Raw genomic sequence first — 8,468 nt, 5'->3', positions numbered from 1 at the left:
TGGTTGGTGATGTACGCGTGTGTTCCTTTATAGTTTTCTTTCCTCCTTAGGCGTTGGAGAATGCCTTCCAGGCAAAAAGCAATAAAAGCACAAAGGCCGCTTCACCTATGCCAGATTTTCTGTGTGAAGAAATTTGTCCAGGACCCGAGCAGACACTAGGCCTGCCTTCTTAAGTGTCCCATGCTTGTCCTGTCACGTTTAATTTTTATTTTAAAAGTCTGTCTCTCACTTTCCATCACAAAAGGCAGCCAAAGAAGATCACCACCTAATTAAAATATATGGGCAGCCATAAAATTCATATTAACCCTCCACAATAGTTTGGGGGGTTTGTGGGTTTTTTTTTAAATAATGCAGAAAGGAGAGCCAGGTATTGAAGTGCAACAGACAAGTGAAAAAAATTTGCTTCTGTAATAGCTGAACTCTCTTTTCATGGTGCCTGGACAGGAAGCATTATTTACCTTTCTGTCTTGTGTTTGCTTCTCTATCCATTTAGAGGATCAATGTAACACAGATTCATAGAAGGTTTGCTTGGCTTGTCCAAGGTATCATATCAGATCATGTGAACATATTAGGTCCCACCACTGAAGTACATAAAGGCAAAAAAGAATGGAATAAAAGAACAGGCTGTACCTTATGCAACCCCTCCTCCAAACAAGAGAAACAAGTAGTAAAATAAGAATGATAAATACAACTTTTGAAGCTATTCAAAATCCTTTTGTCTGCCATGGCTCCTGTTGGGCACAGGGTAAAACCTGGAACAACACGGAATGGGCATTAAACAAATAACAGTACTGCAAAAATTGTGAGGTGCATCACAGACACTTGTGGAACTCACACCTTTAATACTCCTTTTGAGGCAAAAATGCCTCTAGAACAGTGGTCTCCAACCTTTTTGGCACCATAGAATCATAGAGTTGGAAGGGACCTCCAGGGTCATCTAGTCCAACCCCCTGCACAATGCAGGAAACCCACAAATACCTACCCCAAATTCACAGGATCTTCATCGCTGTCAAATGGCCATCTAGCCTCTGTTTAAAAACCTCCAAGGAAGGAGAGCCCACCACCTCCTGAGGAAGCCTGTTCCACTGAGGAATCGCTCTAACGGTCAGGAAGTTCTTCCTGATGTTGAGCTGGAAACTCTTTTGATTTAATTTCAACCCATTGGTTCTGGTCCTACCTTCTGGGGCCACAGAAAACAATTCCACACCATCCTCTATATACTTGAAGATGGTGATCATATCACCTCTCAGCCGCCTCCTCTCCAGGGATTGGTTTTGTGTAAGACAATTTTTCCATGGACCAAGGGGAGAGGGGCATGGTTTTGGGGTGATACAATTGTGCACTTTATTTCTATTAGTTTGGTGTGGTGGTTAAGTGCATGGACTCTTATCTGGGAGAACCGTGTTTGATTTCCCACTCCTCCACCTGCAGCTGCTGGAATGGCCTTGGTCAGCCATAGCTCTCGCATAGCTGTCCTTGAAAGGGCAGCTTCTGAGGAGAGCCCTCTTAGCCCCACCCAGCTCACAGGGGTGTCATGGGGGCGGAAGGCAAAGGAGATTGTGAACCACTCTGAGACTGACATTTGGAGTGGAGGGCAGGACATAAATCCAATGTCATAATATTATTATTATTATTACTACTACATTGTAATATATAAGGAAATAATTATACAACTCACTGCCCAGTTGCTACCAGGCAATGGACTGGTACCGGTCCACGGACTGGGGGTTGGGGACCCCTGCTCTAGAACACCCCAGAACAGGCCAGAATGGGCATTAAACAAATAATAGTACCACAAAAAAGTGGGATGCATTAAAGTAACTTCAAAACAGTTTCAGTTGTTGTTTGTACACATTAATGTGACATAGTTGGTTGAATACAGCACCAGATCTTATAGAATTCAAACAAATTGGCTGATGTGCAAGTGGGGGACCTGAAAAAACCCCTGTGGAGCCCTTCCACTGCCAGACCCTGACACTGTGCAGTGTACCCTGCAGCCAGTTGTCCGCCCTATTAGCTTGAGGCCATGATTTAAGCCCCAAGCGACAGTCTGACAGTTGGGGGTTCTTGGAGATTATAATATAGTGGGTTCAACGCAATGAAGAGGCAAGGTGATAGTGATCATAGCTCTTTTTATTTAGCACAGCATAGTATAGGGCTGCACTCTAAGACTGCCTACTGGGCCAACAGGGCCGACTATATATACACTCAGGGTTCCAGTACTAGCATGCTATTGGACCATTCAAACCAGCAGGGGTCCTGTGATTGGAGCAGGACAGCAGGGATTTGGATCCTACTGTCCATTGTTCCCGAGTCCCCAAGCTCAGTTCAGTCCTGCAGGCTCCAATGAGCCAGGCAGGAACACCATATGTTATACACATTTCCACTCACAAGTACAAAATCCCCCCCACCCAGGTTCACAAGCCTAGCAGACATAGTCCCTCAGATAGGCTGCCTTGCGATGCTCCTGTGTGGACCACCTGAGCTCTGGAGTGGATGGAGGAGTGGTCTCAGTTTCAGCGGTGGTGAATGGAGGTGCAGGCGATGTGGGGCTTTTGGCCGGTGGTTCTGGGGTCCTAGTGGCCACTAGCTCTGCCCGAAGGGTGTGGCCCGGGGCCTCTGACTTGGCCGATTTGATCAGGGGAGGAGTCAGAGTGGCAGGCTGGTCATCAGGACTGTAGTCCTCGACCTCTTCCTCTAGAGCCTCCCATGACCGCAGCTGGTCTATGTGCCACCTAAGAATGGACTCGTCCTCCATGCGGACACTTCCATTGAACTTCACTGGGGTAACAATAGGGGTCTCCCATCATGCATTGGCGACTGGCTCTAGGATCCCTTGCTCCATGAGGCGGTCTAGCTCCTCCTTGATTTTGGGTTTCAGAGCAAAGGGTACATGCCAGGCCTTCAGCCTTATGGGCTGCACATTGGGATTGAGTTGCAATGTCTCAGGGGGTCCGGTATAAGTCACTAGAGTGCCATCAAAGATTGATGAAAATTCCCCACAAATGCTCTGGAAGTCCATACTAGTGGGGGTCTGGCAGATTCCCATCACCCGGATCCCCAAGGGATTAAAGCAACCCTGGTCTAATAAGTTGCAAAGGTCCCCATCGACCACTAGCAAGGGTAGAGTTCCAGAGAACTGTCCATATTTCACCTTGAAAAACCCGACCCCCATAACGCCAACCTCCTGCTTCTGGAAGTCCTGAATGATGACTGGAGATGGGTGCAACCGGGGTCCACTCCAAGGGCACAGTTTCTTTAAGATCTGGACCGAGATGACTGTATAGGTGGTCCCTGAGTCAATCTGGATTTTGCATGGAGTGCCCTCTATTAAAACAGTTGTTTTAAGCTTTTCTGGGGAAGGCATGGAAAGCTGGCATACCTGTCCAACTGATGTGGTGAGGGAGTGAAGATCCTTGACGAGGGCGACCTCATGGCATCTGCGCTCCCTGGAGTTTGGTGAGTTGATTTGGAACTGCAAACTTGCACCAGATGGCCCGTCTTTCCGCGCTAGTGGCAGACAAAGTCCCTGAATTTGCAGGAGTGCCGCTCGTGGGGTTCCCCACAGCTGGCAGGTGCAGTCTTTGGCCTCTTAGGCAGGTGCAGTCTCGGTTGCACATGGCAGCAGGCACCTCAAGGCCGTGTGGTGGAGCTTGGGAGCGTTGTCTTCCCCTGAGTCGTCTAAGTTGGATGATGAGGATGCAGCTAGATGTGCAGTGGCCGTTGATCACTCCTTCCATGACTTCTCGTACGCTGTCGCCTCCTTGATCGCCTTTTTAAGATCAGTGTCATCTTTCCCCAGCAGCTTCCACTGAAGCTTTTTGTCCTGCAAGCCGAAGATGAATCTGTCCCTCAGAGCCTCGTCCAGCTGGGGAAAATTGCAGTGGAGGGCCAGCTGGTGCAGAGCGGTGACGTAGTCTCCCATGGGCTCATTGGGCTGCTGGTGGTGCTCGGAGAAATCGAAGCAGTGGGCCAGGACTGTTGGCTGCAGTGCAAAATGGGTTGTGAGCGCCGAGATGATGTCCTCGAAGGACACTTCCTTGAGCATGGTGGGTGCCATAAGACCCTGCGCCAGCTCCAGGGTGGTCATGCCACAAGAACTGAGCATCAGTGCCTTCTTCTTGGGCCCATCGACCTCGTGATACTCGACGTAGCTCCAGCCTTGTCTCCCATTGCTCAGGGCTGGCGACGTTGAACTCTGGAATCGTTCCTGGTGTGGCGGCCATATCGTCAGTGAAGGCGGTGCGCAGAGCTGTGTGTGAAAGCAATGATGCGCCATGTAGTGCCGGTAGCTGGGCTCGCTCACCAGGATTCCATCTTCATTGCTACTATAATACAGTGGGTTCAACGCAATGAAGAGGCGAGGTGATAGTGATCATAGCTCTTTTTATTTAATGCAGCATAGTATAGGGCTGCACTCTAAGACTGCCTACTGGGCCAACAGGGCCAACTATATATGCACTCAAGGTTCCAGCACTAGTGTGCTATGGGACCATTCAAACCAGCAGGGGCCCTGTGATTGGAGCAGGACAGCAAGGATTTGGATCCTGCTGTCACGGCCCGAGTTTGCAGATAAGGAACGACGGCGGCCGACGTCTGGCAGCTGGCCAGGACTCTGTCAGCCGGCTGGGGAGGAGCGCAGGGGTGGTCGTTAAACAGTCCAATTATTTCAACACCGTAAATCAGTCCGGCCGAAGGAGAAGACAGAAAGCTTGGTCGCAGGAATGCAGGGGGTCGGAAGCCAGGGAAAACAACGCCAATTACCTAGGTCAGTCCACAAAGCTAAGTCAGAGTCCAGAAGTCCAAGTCCAAGGTTCAGGCCGGGTCAGGAGTCACACGGGTTCTTGCAGCAAGCAAGAGGGTGCAGAGCGTAGTCACGTCCCAGGAAGGTCGTTCGTTGCCAGCACAGTTTGCCTTGGGGTCAGGGCTACAGATATACTGTGCTGGCTTGTTAACTTGTTAGTACTCTGGGCTGAGATCTCTCCTCCCACGCATGCGTGCATCTCTCCGTCTGTTTCTGAATTCCTGTCGCCTCCTCTCACGTAACCGGCTTACAGGAGGTGGTGATTCAGGAGGGGATGCACTAGGGCCTGGTGTGGCCTGATCAGTTTCAGGTGGCTCCTGCTCGGAGTTAGCAAGGGTGGGGGCTGAGCTGGGGCCCGGTGTGGCCTGATCAGTTTCAGGTGGCTCCTGCTCTGAGTTAGCAAGGGCGGGGTCTGGGGCAGGCATGACACTATCCCCCCCCTCAGGCCCCCCCTCATCCAAGCCGCCTGGCTTATCCGGGTAGGCCGCATTGAATTGCCGGAGCAGGTCAGGGGCGTGCAGGTGGGTAGCTGGTTCCCAGGAGCGATCTTCGGGGGGGTAGCCCTCCCAGTCCACTAGGTACTGGAGCTGACCTCGGTGCAGCCGGGAGTCCAGGATCTGATGGACCTCATACTCCTCCTCATCGTCCACTAAAACCGGTGGCGGAGGCGGCGGTGGGACGTCCCTGTTCGGGTCTGGCGCGGCTGCTGGTTGGAGGAGGGAGCGATGGAAAACCGGGTGGATTCGGAGGTGGGCGGGGAGGTGCAGGCGGAACGCCACCGGGTTGATTTGCGCCTCGATGGGGAACGGGCCGACGAAGCGAGCGGTCAACTTGGAGGACCGGCCAGGGGTCCGGAGATATCGGGTAGAGAGCCAGACGGAATCCCCGACCTTGAGGGGGGCTCCCTCCTGGCGATGCCGATCTGCAGCCAGTTTATAGGCGTCCTTGGCGCGCTGGAGCTGGGCGCGCAGGAGGTCGTGGAGCGCGTGGAGCTCTTCGATCCGGTTGTCCGCTGCGGGAACATCGGCGGACGGGCCGAGCGGAGGGAAGAACCAGGGGTGCAGTCCGTAGTTGGCCGCAAACGGTGTGGTCTGCGTGGAACTGTGGGCTGCGTTGTTGTACGCGAACTCGGCCAGGGGTAACAGGGAGGCCCAGTTATCCTGCTGATAACTGGTATAGCAGCGCAAGTACTGCTCCAGGGTAGCGTTGGTGCGCTCAGTCTGGCCGTCGGTCTGGGGATGGTAGGCGGACGATAAGTGAAGCTCCGTCCCCAAGCCTTGCTGGAACGCCTGCCAAAAGCGCGAGGTGAACTGCGGGCCCCGGTCCGAGATAATCCACTTGGGTAGCCCGTGCAGGCGGAAGACGTGGTTCAGGTAGAGCTGGGCGGTTTCCGGCCCGGACGGCACCTTGGCGCAGGGGACGAAGTGGGCCATTCTGGTGAACAGGTCCACCACAACGAAAATACAGGTGTGGCCCTGGGATCGAGGTAGGTCGACAATGAAGTCCATGGATACCACGTCCCAGGGACCGGCGGGAGTGGGAAGTGGCTGCAGGAGACCGGAGGGCTTGGCGGGTACGTTTTTAGCGCGGCGGCAGACCTCACATGACGCCACGTACCGACTGACGTCCGCTCGGACGCGAGGCCACCAAAAGTCGCGGGTCAGCAGATGGGCGGTTTTGTGTTGCCCGAAGTGGCCGGCCGGCGGTGCATCGTGGGTGAGGCGGAGGATGCGGGATCGAAGAGGTCCTGGGGGGACGTACAACTGCTCCCGATGGTAGAGCAGCCCATCCCGGGTGGTCAGTTCCCCGGCAGGGTCTTGCTGCGGGTCTCGCAGGTGCTTCTGGGCCCAGGGGTCGGTGGCCTGGCTGGCCTGTATTTCGGCCACCAAGGCGGGTGCAGTCAGGGCGGCGGCAAAGACCGTGGGTGGCAGGATGCTAGCCTTGGGGGCTTCGGTAGCACCAGGGGTGTCATAGTCTGGCCGGCGAGACAGAGCGTCGGCTTTCTGGTTTTGAGTGTGCGGGATGTAGGAGATGGTGAAGTTAAAACGTGAAAAGAACAGGGACCACCGGATCTGTCGCTGGTTCAGCCGGCGAGTGGTCTGTAAGTGTTCCAAGTTCCGGTGGTCTGTGAAGACTTGGACCGGGTGCCTTGCTCCTTCAAGGTGGTGCCGCCACACCTCGAACGCCACCTTGATTGCCAAGAGTTCTCTCTCCCATATGGTGTAGTTGCGTTCAGCAGCGGAGAGCTGCCGGGAATAGTAAGCGCAGGGCTGCCACGGCTGACTGGGGTCATCCCGCTGGGAGAGCACGGCTCCGATGGCCACGTTGGAGGCGTCTGCTTCCACCATGAAAGGCAAGCGGGGATCAGGGTACCGCAAGAGGAGACTGGAGGAGAAGCTGCGCTTGAGGTCGTGAAAAGCCTGGTCAGCTTCCGGGGTCCACTGGAAGGGTTCCTTGGGGCGGAGGAGCCAAGTCAAGGGCTTGGTTAGATCGGCGTAGCCAGCGATGAACTGCCGGTAGTAATTGGCGAAGCCCAGGAGGCGCTGGGCGTCCTTCCAATTGCGAGGGGCCTGCCACTGGAGGATGGCGTCAACCTTCGTTGGATCCATCTGAGTTCCTTGGGGGGAGATGATGTGCCCCAAGAACTCGACCGACGGGAGGTGGAAGGCGCACTTCTCTAGTTTTGCGTACAGGCGGTGAGCTCTGAGCCGCTGTAGCACCTGTCGGACATGTTGGACGTGCTCCTGCTCAGAGGTGGAGTAGACCAGAATGTCATCCAGGTAAATGATCAGGAACCGGTCCAGCAGGTCGCGGAACACGTCGTTCATGAACCGTTGGAACACGGCGGGGGCATTGGTGAGTCCAAATGGCATGACCAGGTGTTCGTACTGACCATACCTGGTGCCAAAAGCGGTCTTCCACTCGTCTCCGGCTTTGATGCGAACCAAGTTGTAGGCCCCTCGAAGGTCGAGCTTGGTGTAGATGGTGGCCCCCTTCACACGGTCAAGGAGCTCCGGAATCAGTGGAAGCGGGTAACGGTTCCGGATGGTAATTTTGTTGAGTGCCCGGTAATCATTGCAGAGCCTCAAGTCCCCGGTTTTCTTCTTTACGAACAGGACGGGCGAGGACAAGGGTGAGGTGGAGGGTCGGATGAACCCTCGGGCCAAGTTCTTCTCCAAATACTCCCGTAGGGCAGCCAGCTCCGGGTCCGCCATGGGGTAGAGGCGGCCAGCTGGTAGCGGGGCGCCGGGCATTAGGTCAATGGCGCAATCATAGGGCCGATGTGGGGGAAGCTGGTCTGCTTCCTTCTCATCGAAGACGTCTGCAAACTCCTGGTAGGGAGCTGGGAGTGTGGTGGCGGCCCCCAGGAGGCTGGTGGGGAGCAGGGAGCTGGGTCAAGCATCAGGAGACACCAGAGCCGGGTCTGGTTGTAGCGTGGAGCACGGCGCAGGGGCACCGGTAAATTGCAGTTCTCGTTGCACCCAGTCCACGTGAGGGTTGTGGGCCTGGAGCCAGGACAGGCCCAGGATGACGGGGAAACGTGGCATGCGGGAAAGGTCAAAGGTTTGTTCCCCTTGGTATTGCTGGACCCATAGGACGAGTGGTTGGGTCTCGTGGCGGACGGGCCCAGAGCGCAGCAGGCGGCCGTCCACGACCTCGACCA

The sequence above is a fragment of the Heteronotia binoei genome, chromosome 8 (genome assembly GCF_032191835.1).
Source record: "Heteronotia binoei isolate CCM8104 ecotype False Entrance Well chromosome 8, APGP_CSIRO_Hbin_v1, whole genome shotgun sequence".
Classification (NCBI taxonomy): domain Eukaryota; kingdom Metazoa; phylum Chordata; class Lepidosauria; order Squamata; family Gekkonidae; genus Heteronotia; species Heteronotia binoei.
This window is presented reverse-complemented; position numbering follows the sequence as displayed.